We start from the raw sequence: 16,641 nt of genomic DNA on the forward strand, positions 1-16,641 counted from the left end.
CTAAATGTCGATTTGGATTTCCTAGACCTGTTCTTTCAAATGGAAGAGTAAACAGTTTTATGTCATCTGTGAGACATACTATCACAAGAAAATCACCTAAGAATACCTACAACCTTAAAAGAAAAGAAGAATCAAAAAATATAAATGACTACAACCCAGTCATTTTATCCATGTGGAATGCTAACATGGATATACAGTATGTAGCTGACAATTCCATTGCTGTTGCTCGATATGTAACGTCTTACATTACTAAATCAGAAAAAACTGAATTGAAAGAAATGTGGGAAGAGATTTCTCACGAGAAGACTGTCAGTAAGAAGCTGTACAGTTTCAGTTTAAAGATGTTATCGCATCGAGAAATTGGATCCTACGAATGTTCAGATAGGTTATCTTCTGCAAGTCTCTACTCGAAATCAAGAAGAATAATTTGGCCAAGTTTAGGCCTTGCAGCAATGAGAAATCGGGTACTGAAATCTGTTGGAGAAATTGAATATTTGGCCGAGAATGACCCAGAAAGTACAGATATTTTGAAATCAAACATATTGGACACATATTATCCCAAGAGAAGTCATCATCTGGAGAACATGTGTCTCTATGAAGTGCTGCAGAACTACATTTATTCACGGAAAGCCGCAGAAGACATCAACAATGGAAAATATAAAGTCATTGGTGAGGAAGGATGTTTGGTGAAGCAAACAAAAGGAAGTTTGATAAATCACAGGAAGCTGAGTTGCGACACTACTGACAAAAAGGAATTTTACTACTTGGCTCTTTTACAGCTGTTTAAACCATGGCGTACAGAGGATGAACTACTGGGAGAATTTCAAAGCTATGAAGATTCTTTTAATGCTTGCAAAGACAGCATACAATGCAGTAAATTCTCAACTTATCTGCAAATGTTAAATGAAGAAATTGAACAGGAAACTACAATTGCAGCAGAAGTAGCTAGAGACAGTTCTCAGGACAGCCAAAGTTCAGGAACACTCAGTCAAGATCCCCTAGGACAACCAATCGTTGAAAATGAAGCATCAATAGCCATGAATGAAGTGGAAACGGCTATGAATCAAGCTCAAGAAGAATTTATAGACTTACAAAATTTGGAAAGACAACTGAATGAAGAGCAGCAACAAATTTATGAAGAGATCAGAAGCAAAATTGATCACGGATTTCAACATGAAAAAAAAGAGTGCTCATGCACATCATTTCATCCAATCAGGATGTATGTAAGTGGACAAGCTGGAACTGGAAAAGGTTTCTTAATAAAAATCATCAGAAGCTACCTACAGCAAAAAACGGATTCTACTTTGTCTTGTGTGGTTACTGCTCCAACTGGGTTAGCAGCCTATAACATAAAAGGAATCACCTTACATCGTTTGCTAATGTTACCAGTGGAGCATGAGAACAAAATACAATACAACAAGCTAATTGGAGAAGCATGCTTGGAAGTTTCAAGAGTATTGAAGAAGATGCAAGTTCTCATTATTGATGAGGTGAGCATGGTATCAAACTTAATGCTTGCCTTTGTGCATTTAAGAATGCAGCAAATTCTAAGGACAGACTATGACGTGTTATTTGGTGGAAAACATGTCATAGTTTTTGGGGATCTTCTACAGCTTACTCCAGTTAAAGGACAACCAGTGTTTAATACTGTGACACATGAAGACACAAAGAAGTCATTGGGAAGCATTGGTAATGCAAATATTTGGTCCTTCTTTGAGTACAAGGAACTTACTACTAATATGAGGCAAGCAAACGATGAAGAATATGGAAGTATTCTGAAAGATATCAGGATTGGACTACTCACTGAAGCAGGCACAAAAGCATTACAGAGTCGGTTGCTACATAATTTATTTCTAAAGGAAGAAATAGTTGCAGAGAAGATATACAAGAACATTGCAGAAAAGAAAAGTGTCATCTGCTTAATGCCAACTCTACGTGAATGCTCAATATTCAATGAGGAGCTTTTGAAATTGGAAAAGGAAGATATCAGGAAATTGGAAGCAGTGGACAAAATTGAGGATGGAAGAATTACTATCACATTAACAGGCACACTGAAAAATAAATTGGATTCACTAGAGAAGAACATTTCCAAAACAGCTGGATTAGAAAAAAATCTATATGTTTGCATGAACTGTAGAGTATTTTTAAGGAGAAATTTGGATGTTGAAAAAGGTTTAGTTAATGGAGCTATGGGAAGAGTTGTGGGTTTTATTAATTATCAGAAAAAAGATGGAATTGAATGTTTAAAAATAAAATTTGATCAGATAGAAGAAGTTAAAGACATTTGTCGTTGTTCAGTTCGTTTCATGCTTGTGAAAGACTTATATGTACGTAGGAAGCAGTTTCCGTTTTCTCTAGCATATGCTGTAACTATTCACAAGTCTCAAGGATTGACTGTAGATTGTGCATTTGTGAACATTGGTTCAACTGTGTTCAAAGAAGGTATGGCATATGTTGCTTTGTCACGAGTGAAAACATTATCAGGTTTATTCATGATAGACTTTGATGACTCAAAAGTTAGTGCTGATACAAATTGTGTAAAGGAGTATAATAGATTAAGAAGAAGCTATGCTCCTCATTTAGGTCAGTATCCTGTGTTGGAGAAACGTGTAGTTTCTCGTAAAAGGAGAAATGAGAATATCTGTAATGAAGATGTAGAGAGGAGGAAAAAGAAGAGGAGTGATGTAATTGCAAGCAAAAAGAAAAAGGAAAATGAAGAACAGGTTGTAGGATGTCATTTTGAAAATAGCTCTGGTGTCAACTGCTACGCTAATGTAGTGCTGAATGTTGCATTTTATCTGGAAAGTGTGCAAGAGCAGATAATAGTAAATCAGGGAAAAAGATTCTGTTCTGAGTTGAGTCTCCTTTTTCAAAAGCTGAGTAATGATAAAACTCAAATGGAAAGTGCTACTGAAATTAGAAAACTTTTAAATGTATGTTCAGGACGAACAGTTTTCTCAAAATGTACAGCAAGACGCACAGGAATTCTTGATGTTTTTTCTTCAGGTACTGGAAGAAGAAGGGGTTCCCATTGAAAATTTGTTTGGTCTCTCTTATAAATGGGAACATAGTTGTGAAAACTGTTACAATATATGTGGCTCTAATGTTGATTCTGAAAGGTTTATTTATTTAACATTGCCAGAAAGTAAAACAGTCACTTTTGCTAAATTAGTTAAAGATGCTAATCATAGCATGGAATGCAGTGAGTGTAAATCTGACATGTTTTCAACGTTAATTTTAAAGGAATACGGACAATATGTAATTTTAATGATGCAACGCTGTAAAGCTGATGGTTCAAAATTAGATACTTTAATAAAGAAGTTTACAGGACAGCAATTATCAATTTCAGGAAAAACTTTTGTAACAGTTGCAATAATTTTCCATGAAGGACCTACTGTAACTTCTGGACATTACACAGTTTATCTTAAATGTGAAAAAGGCTGGACTCATTCCCAATTGATTTTTAAGCAACGTTTGCCTTTTGATTTAGCAAATTCCTATCTAATCTTCCTGAAACCTAAATTTTAGAGAGATTTGGCAACATCTGTACAAAACAATTTTACCATTTTATTGGATTAACATTGGAATTTTCAAAAAAAATGATTTTACAAATTATCATTTGGCCTAATGGAAAGGTAACCAATGGTAATGTGGACTTTTTCAATTTTTAATGAAACTTTGGAAAACCAAAAATTTAGACAAAATCGGTAACATCTGCACAATTTAAATTTTGGAATGTTATTGGATTGCCATTGGAAATTTATTCAAAAATGATTTTTAAAATTACTATTTGGCCATGCGGAAAGGTAAACAATTCTATTGTGGACTTATTTAATTATTAATTAATCTTTCGGAAACCAAAATGTTACAGACAATCGGTGAGATCTGTACAATTTAAACTTTAGATTTTTATTGGATTACCATTGGAAATTTAATCAAAAAAGAATTTTAAAATTACTATTTGGCCTAAAGGAAATGGAACCAGATGTATTGTGGAGTTATTTGAGATATATTTTTGTGATTATACTTCTGAAACAAAAATGTCAGACGGTATTTTAAAGAAATAAGTATTGATATTAGATGATATTTTTTAAGAATATTATGCATTTCTATAAAGTTATGTTTATGCAAAAAGAGATTGTGGGCTTTTTTAAAACAATCTTTGAGATTGTTAATTTTTTTTTTGCCCGCTGTTAAATGATGAATGCAATTGCTTTCACAATTTATAGTGAAATGCAATATATTCTGAAAACAGCAAAAAAAAGGCAAATTTTTTTTTGAAAAATATGTAAATATGTGTACTGTATTATAAAATGTTTTATTAAATATTAATACTTTTTTCTTTTTTTTCAGATTGAGATAGAACATTTTCGAAAACTAGAACCATTTTTAAAGCAATTAAAATTAAATTTAAATTAATAAATATTTTTTTGAGTGGGTATGGTAAGTCAAAAATTACATGGTCCCTTTTTTCCACTGCTCCACAATCACATTTTCAGTTTTTCATTGTAGTCTCTCAAGGACCTTGTAATGTGATAATTGATTTTTCGTGTTTTTTAAAAAAAAAAAAAAAAATTACGCGTACGGTAAAAAAAAAATTTAAAAAAGTTTTAAAAAACATATCAAAAAAAGTTAAAAGGTAAGGTTGGCTCTTAAAAGAGCCGTTGTGTTCATGCAGGGACAGAGGAAAGAAAGAGTGGGAATATTAGTCTCTACGACAAATGTGCTGATCTATTAAATTGTTCACTAGGGCAACACTGGTCTCCCTATGAGCAATTAGATCATGACAAGTGGCGCACCGAACTAAATCCCTCGAAAACCGATGGTTGATTTCCAGAGGACGAGAAAAAGGAGATGCTCCTCCCACAGATGAAGGGCTCAGCTGACCTGCCGAAGATGGACTTGGCACTGCAGATGATGGACCAGGCTGAGCTGCTGTGGATGTGCTTGGTTGACTTACTGAAGGGTTACCTTCAGTATGTCGAGCATATGTCCTACCATGTACATCATGAAGGTGTCTCAACATGGTGTGATTCCCGAAGGAATACTTCTTGTTGGGATTCCCTCTTGAAAGTACACGGCCACAAAGCTTACAAGTCACTAAGGGTGCATTTACCTTTTGCTGGCCCTCTGGAAAAGAAAAATACTCCCATATGAAAGAGCTCTTTTGTTTCCTCCTTCTCTGCCTCAAGGTAGTGCTGCTAGCCTCACTCTCAGAAGAGTTCTGCTGTTCTGCCATCGTATCACAAAGACAACTCAGCTCCTTCTCCTAAGGGATCACAAGCAGAAATGAGGGGGATGGGTGTGGTGTAGGAGAGTTCTAGAACTGAAAGTAGTTTCAACCAATCAAAAGTTGTGTTTCATGATCACATGACCCACCGTGCGCGTACGTTACGCTTACGTTACGCTTACGGTGCGCTTACGGTAAAAGTACGCATGCGCGTAAAAAAGACACGCGCTCGCGCGCATGCGCAAAACAGTCACTCCACAACACTTCCGCGTAACGTGCGCGTGCAGCGTACGCGTTACGCGCTGTGCGCGCGTGACGTACGTCTACGCAAATTGCGTAAATGAACGCAAACAGCGTAGAAATCTAACGTAATGAAAGCAAGACGTGCGCTTACCGTACGCGCACGTTAAAAAAAAATAAAAAAAATAAAAAAGGAAAAAAAAACCAATATGTTATGCTAATAAATCTTACCTGTTTATTTTATAAAAATGGTAAAAAAAAACATATTGTAGAATTTTTAAAATGTAACCATAGTCTTTAAAAAAGGATAGAAAATTAAAATAAAAATATGTAAAAAAAAAAGAAAAAAAAAAAAATTAGCATTTAAAAAACATTGCAAATTCACTGAAAAAACCATGGGTTTCACACACGTTATAGTTAGGAATTAGCATTTAAAAAACCTTGCAAATTCACTGAAAAAACCATGGGTTTCACACACGTTATAGTTAGGAATTAGCATTTAAAAAACCTTGCAAATTCAATGAAAAAACCAAAGGTTTCACACATGTTATAGTTAGCTGGACATTTCACTCGTAAAAAACCAATGAAATTTCCCCGTCATAGTTAGTTCAGCTAACTATAACTCGCGCGCCCGCAATGCACTACTGATGACGTCACATATTACATCACTCATGACATGGTCACTGACATCACTCATGACATCACTGATGACATCTCAAATGACATCACTGATGACATCATCCTTGTGATAGAGTGGCAGATCTCCTCTTTCCCTAATATAACCTTTGATACACACATACAAAAATAGAAACTAAAATGTTCAAAACAATGGACATACCAATATCAGTTACAACAACCTATTCAGTAATTCTAAGAACCACATACACATCCACTCATTCACCAACAGTCCTATACAGTCACTCATACATGCACTCACTCATCATATGTACTCATACACCTATACATCCTGTTACACAATGCCACTCATCCATAGAGTTACTCACACATAGTCACTCATGCTAATAAAGAAACAAACATACATTTATTAGCTTATACAGTTATACACACACCACCACACTTACTTCTACGGAAACTTACACATAGTTAGTCTAAAAAACAATCACTTATAGAAACACATACTTATTCATACAGGAACTCTTTCAATCTCTCACTCTCACATATACTCACGTATATACACCAATAGTCACATATACTAGTTTAATAGATATGTAGTTACTCATAAAGACACTATTGAGACAGTCATTCACTCACTAACACACCCATACACACACTCATCCACCCATACAGTCCTGCACACATGTTGTCTTCAACACATACAAAGAGTGAATCACTCATTCATGCACCAATGCACTACATAATACCCCCCACCGAACCATACAGACACTCAGACTGATACTTAAAAAAAGAACTATTAACCTATATAGATACCCATGAAGCTACTCACCAACCCATGCAGCAACTTATACACAAAGTGAGAGACTGATACAGATATTTTCATATTTAAACATTACTCAGTAAGCCATGTATTCACTATGATACACTTAATCAGTCAGTTACACAAAACATTTTTTTTAAAAAAAGCATCCATTTAGACACTTATATACCCATTTATTCTTCCATTGACCTTGAGATATACATAAATATAAAACATATTTAATTTTCAGAAAAACACACATTCACTGGATGATGTCATCAGTGATGTCATCAGTGATGTCATTTGAGATGTCATCAGTGATGTCATGAGTGATGTCAGTGACCATGTCATGAGTGATGTAATATGTGACGTCATCAGTAGTGCATTGCGGGCGCGCGAGTTATAGTTAGCTGAACTAACTATAACGGGGAAATTTCATTGGTTTTTTACGAGTGAAATGTCCAGCTAACTGTAACATGTGTGAAACCTTTGGTTTTTTCATTGAATATATATATATATATATATATATATATGTATATATATATATATATATATATATATATATATATATATATATACATAGGGGATAAAGTACCCCCTGCCGTATATTATAAGTATACTGCAATATCCTGTATGCCAGGGAGTACTTTATTCCATATAGAACACAGTCACAACCTCACCTTTCTCACAAACCACTTAAAACCGTGGTGCGTAGCTCTTTCATATGAAAGAGTGAGCATGTTTGCAAACACAAAGAATAAAAATAAAACTGTTAGAGCAAAATTAAACACATCAAAAACCTGCTAGGTATTTGTTGCACACAGATTTTAGAAACAGTTCAATACAAGTCAGTTTAAAAAAAAAAAACGCTGCAGTAGCTCCGGACGTGTAGAAACGAGAAGAAAGATTCCAGCTTTTCTCTATCTAAGGAGTGCAAAAAATAAACATGTTCTCTATGCTTGTTATTCTAAGCTATTAAAATAAAGCAGAAGAAAGAAAAGACATGTTTCGTTTGTTGCTTTATACAGCTGCTTCAATTATCACAGTGCCATTCTCGTTGAGCTGTAAAGTGACAAAAGCATTTTACCTCTCCACTGAGTGCCACTCTCCACCCTAACTTGGGAACTACCCAGACTTCTCTGCTTCTTTTTTGCATAACTTATGCGGCACTCTAAGCCTGAAAGAGTATTGTTTTGACTTATACTGGGTGTTCCGTTGTGTTTGGACAAAGCTAAACCTCTCTTAAGAGCTAGAATGATAGCCAAACATGTCAAGGGTTGCTTTTATTCATTGCAGGTTGGCTTGGATGGTATTATACTACTCCAAAGAAGATGTAATGCTGTGCCTGAAGTGGTAAATGGCGTTTGTCATGTTAAAGTTAGGCGTGGATGGCACTGTGCTAATCCTATGCTTAAAGACTTTGCTGTAGAAATGGAAAAATACGTTGTCCCTTTGTAGCTCGGTGTAGATGGCACTGTGCTAATCCTATGCTTAAAAACTTTGTTCGAAAAACAGACACTTGAGTTGAGCAGATTCAGAGTGTCGCTGGTGTTGTGGGGTGCTCTATACAGGAGCTGCTCTCCACCTAAACTTTGGAACCATTAGAGTTCTCTGCTTCTTTTTTGCATAATTTATGCAGTACTCCAAGCCTGAAAGGTTATTGTTTTGACATACACACACAAACACACTAATATATATATATCTAATCTCTAAGTGGAAACTAGTTTGTGTATATGTCGTACACCATAGGGGCTTGGTAGTGATGTCTTTATGCCACACAATGCTCAATATGTTCTCTGATTTTTTTGCCTTTGATTTTGCTTTTATTTTAGTTTTTTCTGGAATGGGGTATACAGCTACATTTAAACCGTCTTTAGACAAGTCCGCTGCCTTCACCCATGGGAATCATATATTTTTTCTTTAAGTTTATATTTTGACAACACTATTTTTAATGCACTTCGAGCACTTTATGGTGACTATATATACTCTATAGCCTATGGACTGCGGGATTAGTTTTCAATAGATCAAGCATATGTTATATGATATAGTGTGTTTGGTCCAGTAAGTTGTCAGGGGTCAATTATTTTCAAGTCCTAGTATTTGTACTACCAAGCAAACACCATACGTAAAAGGATCTGTTAAAAGGCATTGAATGTTGATTATAACGCGTAAAGTATTTATGTTTTTCAATTCAAACCATGGGGTAACAGGATGCATTTGTGCATAGGTAGATGACAATGATTGACCTATTTCAAATAGATGACGACAATGTCAAGGTTTGGATGAATAGAGAACTAGGATAATTTTTAAGCTACTTTCGGGGTCCCGTTTTGACCGACAATAATGAATTTCGGAGATTAAATGGTATAGCCCCAGTGCTTGTTTTCCTTCCCCTGCTATTTACCTGTATGGTGTAATTTGTTGTTTGTATATACTTGACCTTTTTGACGGAACTAATGAGATGTTCTTATTATGATGCTAGATTGTATAGTATTTTTTTTATGTCTATATCTATGTCACTAACGAACAACCAATCATGAGGCTGTTTAGTCACCAAATGTATATAAATATGTCACTTTCTTGTGACGAGCTCATGTGAGCAAGGCCACCGGGTTGGCCGAAACGCGTCTTTTCGAATTTTGCACCAGACTGATGATCTAATAAATCGGTACTGCGGCTGGCAGTATCAGCACAAGAAGAAGTTGTCCGTCTCTCCTTTCGGTGCCGTAATGCACCTTTGAGTGGTAATCGGATATATATATATATATATATATTCACTGAAAAAACCATAGGTTTCAGGGGCGTTATAGTTAGCTGGACATTTCCCGCGTACAAAACCCTAGAAATTACCCTGTTATAGTTAGTTCAGCTAACTATAACTCGCGCCCCCGCAATGCACTGCTGATGACGTCACATATTACATCACTCATTACATGGTCAGTGACATCACTGATGACATCACTGATGACATCTCAAATGACATCACTGATGACATCACTGATGACGTCATCCATTGAGTATGTGTTTCTGAACAGTTTTAATACGTTTAATATATATAGGGAAAGGCCTGTTGAAGAATAAGTGGGTGTACAAGTGTGTGAATGGGTGATTTTCTAGGTGCGTAACTAACTCTATAAGTGAGTCATCAAATGTATCTTACTGCAGACTAGTGACTAAACTGTGTGAATGTCTGTATCTGTCTATCTGTTGGTGTATAAACGGCTGCATGGTTTTGTGAATAGCAATATGAGTGTCTCTATGGGTTATTGATTGGTTGTCTGAGTACCTGTATGGGTGCCTGAGTGTATGTGTGGGTGGGGTGTGTGTGACTCTTTGCATAGATGTGTGAGTGGGTGATTCTATGGGTGCATGGTTTTAAGAGTGCAACTGTGATGGACTGTATGGTTGGGTGAGTGTATGTAAGGGTGTGTTAGTGATTGAATGTATATCTCAGTTGTACATGTGACAGTAACTACATATGTGAAACACAGTGTATATGTGTATAAGAGTAAATAACTATCTATATGTGAGAGTGTGTGATTGCGGGACTGGCTGTATGGATGAGTGTGTGCTTGTACTAGTAATTGAATAAGAGTGTCAACATTATTTAGTATTTTTATGAGTAAGTGGACTTGAGTGTGTTTAACTGTATAGGTGAGTCAATTGGACTGTGTTTAATTATTTGCACAACTGACTAGGTGTGTCAGTACCTCAATAGATGATTGGCAGTGTGTGAGTGTCTATATATCTGTATAAATGCATATGATAGTCTTGTACGGAGTGACTGTAAGTATGAGTGACTGTACAGGTGAGTGAGTGGAGGTGCATGTAGACCTAAGAGTCAATGAGTGGGTATGTAGTTATTGGTATTGGAGTATCTATGGTCTTCAAAATGGCTGTCTGAAATTTTGAGTCGGTGTATCAAAAGTTATATTAGGGTGTGAGAAGGTGTACTAATTTATCACATGGATGACGTCATCAGTGATGTCATTTGAGATGTCATCAGTGATGTCATCAGTGATGTTACTGACCATGTCATGAGTGATGTAATATGTGACGTCATCAGCAGTGCATTGCGGGGGCGCGAGTTATAGTTAGCTGAACTAACTATAACAGGGGAATTTCTAGGGTTTTGTATGAGGGAAATGTCCAGCTAACTATAACATGTGTGAAACGCCCCTGAAACCTATGGTTTTTTCAGTGAATTTCAAAGGTTTTTTAAATGCCAATTCCTAACTATAACGTGCATGAAACCTATGGTGTTTTCAGTGAATTTCAAAGGTTTTTTAAATGCTAATTCCTATCTATAACTTATCTCTGAAGATATCATAAAAAGCATTATTTTTTAAAAGTAGGGTGCACATTAGTTTTGTGGAAAAGCATATTTGTGATTGGTTAAGAAAAAGCAGTTTCAACATGGAGTACATATCAAAGGATAACATTTGCTCAGATCAACCACACCTGCTACTTGCATTTGGAAGGCACTGTTCGAACTTAAAACAATCATCAACTTTTAACCTGCATGTGTCGTTAAATATTCAAGAAAATGTTACAAAAAAATATCGTTAAGTTTTAAAAAATTGATGAACTTTTAACCTGCACGTGTTGTAGAATGTTCTAGAAAGTGTGTTGATAGAATATGTTGCACTTCTGACTTCTATGTGTTGTTGAATATTAAAAAAACGGTTCATATGGAAAATTAAAAAGAAACCAATAGAGAAGTTTTGAAACCTAAAAGAATCAAAGAACTATTCAAATTTATTCTTTACATGTATTTATGTGTGCAGCAACAACATTATAGACACAACAGCACTAGGAAGAGGAAGAAGCAGGGAGTGGGGGAGGGGGGAGATGGGCAGAATGGCACACATGCACAATTAAGTACAACACACATATAGACTAACAATGGCCAAAATGAAACACACCAACAAGCAGGACAAGTCACACAACCTGCCAACATCACACCACTGAACGAGCATAGAAGTGAAAACCACGCTGCATTCATACAGGATGTGTACAAAGGCCAGTCGTTGGTGTTGTGGGATGTCTGCGACTGTGGTCATCATGGATGAGATGCCCAGCATGTGGCACATGGTCGAGTTCACTGTGTGTTATGTTGCCAAACGGCTGCACCTCCCTCCCACAAGCCCCCACACTTTTGTACGGTGCGCTGTTGTATCTCGTGCACTCGTACGGCACTCCATTGTAATGCCTATTTGCGCATGTCCTGCTACATTCCAACTACAACATCACAGTGCCGTTTGGAGGTGGTGCATGCCAGTTTAGAACATCAACTGCTGCGGCTCTTGTAGCAGGCCACAACAGAACACAGAGACACACTTACCGCACTTCCTGTACACAGACATGTCCGAGACACCCCGTTCCCCTTGCCAGATAGGCACACCCCTGCATTGACCTGTGAACCCCAGACCAGCACATGCCAGTTGTGCATGCAGGAGGATGCGTGCGTAGCTACACATCCAGGCTCACTGCCAACGCTGAGGTGACAGCACACTGTGATGTTGCAGGGCTCGTGCCTATCATGCTGAGACAATGACCACAGGGACACACTTACTAAGATGTGGGTTTGGGGGGCATTGGCGGTCCTGGAGTTGTTGAGATGAGTCTTCTGGCCCTCATGGGTATCCCTGTATCATGCTCATTGACTCTATGGTACCTGTGGGTGTTCTGGTGTGGCTCTTGGCTGTGTTCCCTTTCATGGTGCAGGTAGTTGTCCTGCTCAACACCAGCAGAAAGCAGGTGTAAAATCCCTGGTGCTAACGTGTCTTATCGCCGGAATTTGTTTCGCATTGCAATTGGTGTGAAAGTTGTGATGTGATTTTTTTCGTGTGCAGAACAATATACGAACTGAGCAGTGTATCTCATCAAGATCCAGCACCAGACGCACTATTCCCAATCAATATAAATACAATGAGATTTCTTAATAGATTTTGTGTGTAAACTGTAAGTGCAGCCAATACCTCAGTGCAATTCAATACAGGATTTTAGTATTTAGAATAAATCGGAAAGGTGCACCTCGTGTCTTTTTGCACAGGAACGACTCCTCTCCATTTCATTATCAGCACTTTAACGGAAGTAAATTTGAGATAAATCTAACACACTATTCAGAAGTTGGTGCAAACTGCAGATATCACCAGTATTCCAGCGATAAGTGCCCCAAAATTTAACACCATGGTGGACTCCATGAAATAACAGTAATAAGAACAAGAAAGAGTCACACAGCAGTAAAGAGAACAACCAAAACCGTTATAATTTTTTTTTTCAAACTTTATTTTTTATAATAATAAATATATAAACGAAAAACTATTTTCAAACTTTATTTTTTTATTAACATATATATGAACAATAAACTAATAAACAAAATGTAACAACAATAATAAAAAACAACAAGGCGGAACACTACTGTGGGGACAATGGATGTCGACGACAGACCTGGAAAATAAGAAAGATTGTTAAAAAAAAACAACATGGTATTCTCAACAAAATACCACAAGAAACAAATCACAGATATATAAAATGCATACAGCTAACAAAATTTTATAAGTTTAACTTACAAAAACTGCAAATGTTGCCGCTTTAAAATATTTACCGAATCTGAAGAAAATGTTTTGCAGAAGGCACCACACCAACAACGTTTTTCTTCAGTGGTGAGGACATTTTTTACTTTTTCCAAGGAGCAAACAAAGACCAATGCCACCTTCGTCACTCGCAAGATTTGCCAAAGAGTTCTGTTACGAGGAGATCCTAACAAAAAATACTCGTGCGGCACAGCAAGTATGATGAAACACCTAAGGACCCTTCATCCAAACAATCTTGCACGAGAAGAGTGCAAACAGATGAGAAACACTCCTGTTCTGTATCTGTAAAAAAGAATCACAAATATATTCCATTACTGTACAAACACATTTTATATAAAAACTGACTATGAAACTATAGCCCTGAACCACAAGTGTGACGATCATTAAAACGCTACATGCATAGTGCATACTACTTTGAAGCAGTTCATGCCCTAAAGCCTACCTCACTAAAAGACTACATGCTAACTGACTAAATGATTACAGTACTATAAGGAGACACACTGGGTGACTCACAGGGTGTTTGCTAGAAGAGTATGAATACTAACAAGGGAATAGAAGGTGTGAAACACAACTGTGTAGGTGATTAGAGGACTGCATCCATACTGCATAGGCATTTAAAGCAGTCCATGTGCTAAGGCCTGGCTCACTGCATGACTACTTGGGTACTGACTGAATGATTATCGTACAGCAAGGAGAGTGCCTTGGTGAATTTATAAGTGCTAGGCTTTTTGCACAGGGAATAGATTAGTACTTGGTACTGAATGGGTCACTAGAGGAGTGCAAAGGCAGTGACAAGTGCTGGACTGTATGGATACTGACTAGGAAATTGAAAGTGTGAAAGACAAGTGTCTAGGTGGTTAGAAGACTGCATGCATAGTGCATAGGGGTTTGAAGCAGTCCATGTGCTAAGGCCTGGCTCGGTGTATGAATACTTAGGCACTGACTGAATGATTAGAGTACTGCAAAGATAGTATATTGGTGAATTTATAAGTGTTTGGGTTTTAGCACAGTGAATGGATTAGTACATGGTGCTGAATGGGTCACTAGAGGACTGCAAAGAGAGTGACAGGGTATTTCCTGGAAGTGTATGGATACTGACTAGGGAATTGAAGGTGTGAAAGACAATTGTGTAGGTGGTTAGAGGACTGCATACATAGAGGATAAGGGTTTGAAGCAGTCCATATACTAAGGCCTTGGTAACTGGATGAGTACTTGGGTACTGACTGAATGATTAGAGTACTGCAAGGAGAGTGCCTGGGTGAATTTATTAGGGTTTGGCGCTGTGAATAGATTAGTACATGATGCTGAATGGGTCACTAGAGGAGTGCAACGGCAGTGACAGGGTGTTTGCTGGAAGTGAACGGATACTGACTGGGGAATTGAAGGTGTGAAAGACAAGTGTGTAGGTGGTTAGAGGACTGCATGCATAGTGGATATGGGTTTTACGTAGTCCATGTGCTAAGACCTGGCTCAGTGCATGAATACTTAGGCAGTGACTGAATCATTAGAGTACTGGAAAGAGAGTGTCTAGGTGAATTTATAAGTGTTTGAGTTTTGGCACAGTCAATGGATTAGTACATGCTGTTGAATGGGTCTCTAGAGGACTGCAAAGGAAGTGACAGGATGTTTCCTGGAAGTGTATGGATACTGACTAGGGAATTGAAGGTGTAAAAGACAAGTGTATAGTATGTCAGAACACTTTTATTTGAAGCAATCTATTTGGTACTTAGAAACTGACTAAATAATCAGACTACTTCTAGGACAGTGCTTAGGTAAAACTGTTAAATTTTCAGTTCTGCCACAGTGAACAGAATAGTACATGGTACTGCACCTTAGTGTCAAACCCGGACTCATTTTATCAATGCATAAGCAAAGACTAGCTTCTAATGCTACTAAAACTTGACAACATGAGAGGTTTTAAATTAGTTATCTGTCAGCAAATACACAATGTTACCAAATGCTTCTCTCACAGTGGTTCTCAAATGCACACAAACTCACAGTGTAATTCTAGACAACAACCACTATACCTAGGAGTTTACCAAAAATCATTCACTACTGTGGAGGTGGTAAGCGAACTGCACACAATCTTCATATTTCAGGACTGCACTTTTGTGTCAAAGCCTGACTCATTTAATCAAAGCATAAGCAAAGACTGGCTTCTAATGCTACTAAAACTTCACAACATGACCGGTTTTAAAACAGGTATATGTCAGCAAATACACGATGTTACCAAATGCTTCTCTCACAATCCTTTCCCAAATGCACACAGACTCACAGTGTGATTTTAGACAAGCAACACTATCCTAGGAGTTTACCAAAACTCATTCACTACTCTGGAAGAGTTAATGGTACTGCACACAATCTACATATTTAAGTACACCACATCAGTGTCAAAGCATGACTCATTTAATCAACGCATAAGCAAAGACTGGATTCTAATCCTACTAAAACTTCACAACATGACAGGTTTTAATACAGTTATCTGTCAGCAAATGCATGATGTTACCAAATGCTTCTCTCACAGTGATCCCAAATACACACTAACTCACAGTGTGATTCTAGACAAGCACCACTATCCCTATGAGTTTACAAAAACTCATTCACTACAGTGTAAGTGGTAAGGGAACTGCACACAATCTACATATTTCACAACTGCAATTTACTGTCAATGCCTGGCTCATATAATGAAAGCATAAGCCATAACTGTCTTCTAATGCTACTAAAACTTGACAACATGACATGTTTTACAACACTTATCTGTCAGCAAATACACGATGTTACCAAACACTTCTCTCACAGTGGTTCCCAAATGCACACAGACTCACACTGTGATTCTAGACAAGCACCAGTATTCCTAGGAGTTTACCAAAACTCATTCACTACACTGGAAGTGATAAGGGAACTGCACACAATCTACATATTTCACGACTGCAATTTACTGTCAATGCCTGACTCATATAATGAAAGCATAAGCCATAACTGTCTTCTAATGCTACTAAAACTTGACAACATGACAGGTTTTAAAACAATTATCTGTCAGCAAATACACGATGTTACCAAATGCTTCTCTCACAATCATTACCCAAATGCACACAGACTCACAGTGTGATTTTAGACAAGCAACACTATCCTAGGAG

General features: G+C 37.2%; 1 protein-coding gene across 2 annotated transcripts in view; it reads right to left on the minus strand.

The window, feature by feature from the left end:
- The window catches only part of LOC146785536 (unconventional myosin-VIIb-like), a 961,158-nt gene that overhangs the window by 176,802 nt on the left and 767,715 nt on the right, over positions 1 to 16,641 (minus strand). The gene's annotated exons all lie outside the window — the stretch shown is intronic.

The sequence above is a fragment of the Triturus cristatus genome, chromosome 11 (assembly GCF_964204655.1).
Source record: "Triturus cristatus chromosome 11, aTriCri1.1, whole genome shotgun sequence".
Classification (NCBI taxonomy): domain Eukaryota; kingdom Metazoa; phylum Chordata; class Amphibia; order Caudata; family Salamandridae; genus Triturus; species Triturus cristatus.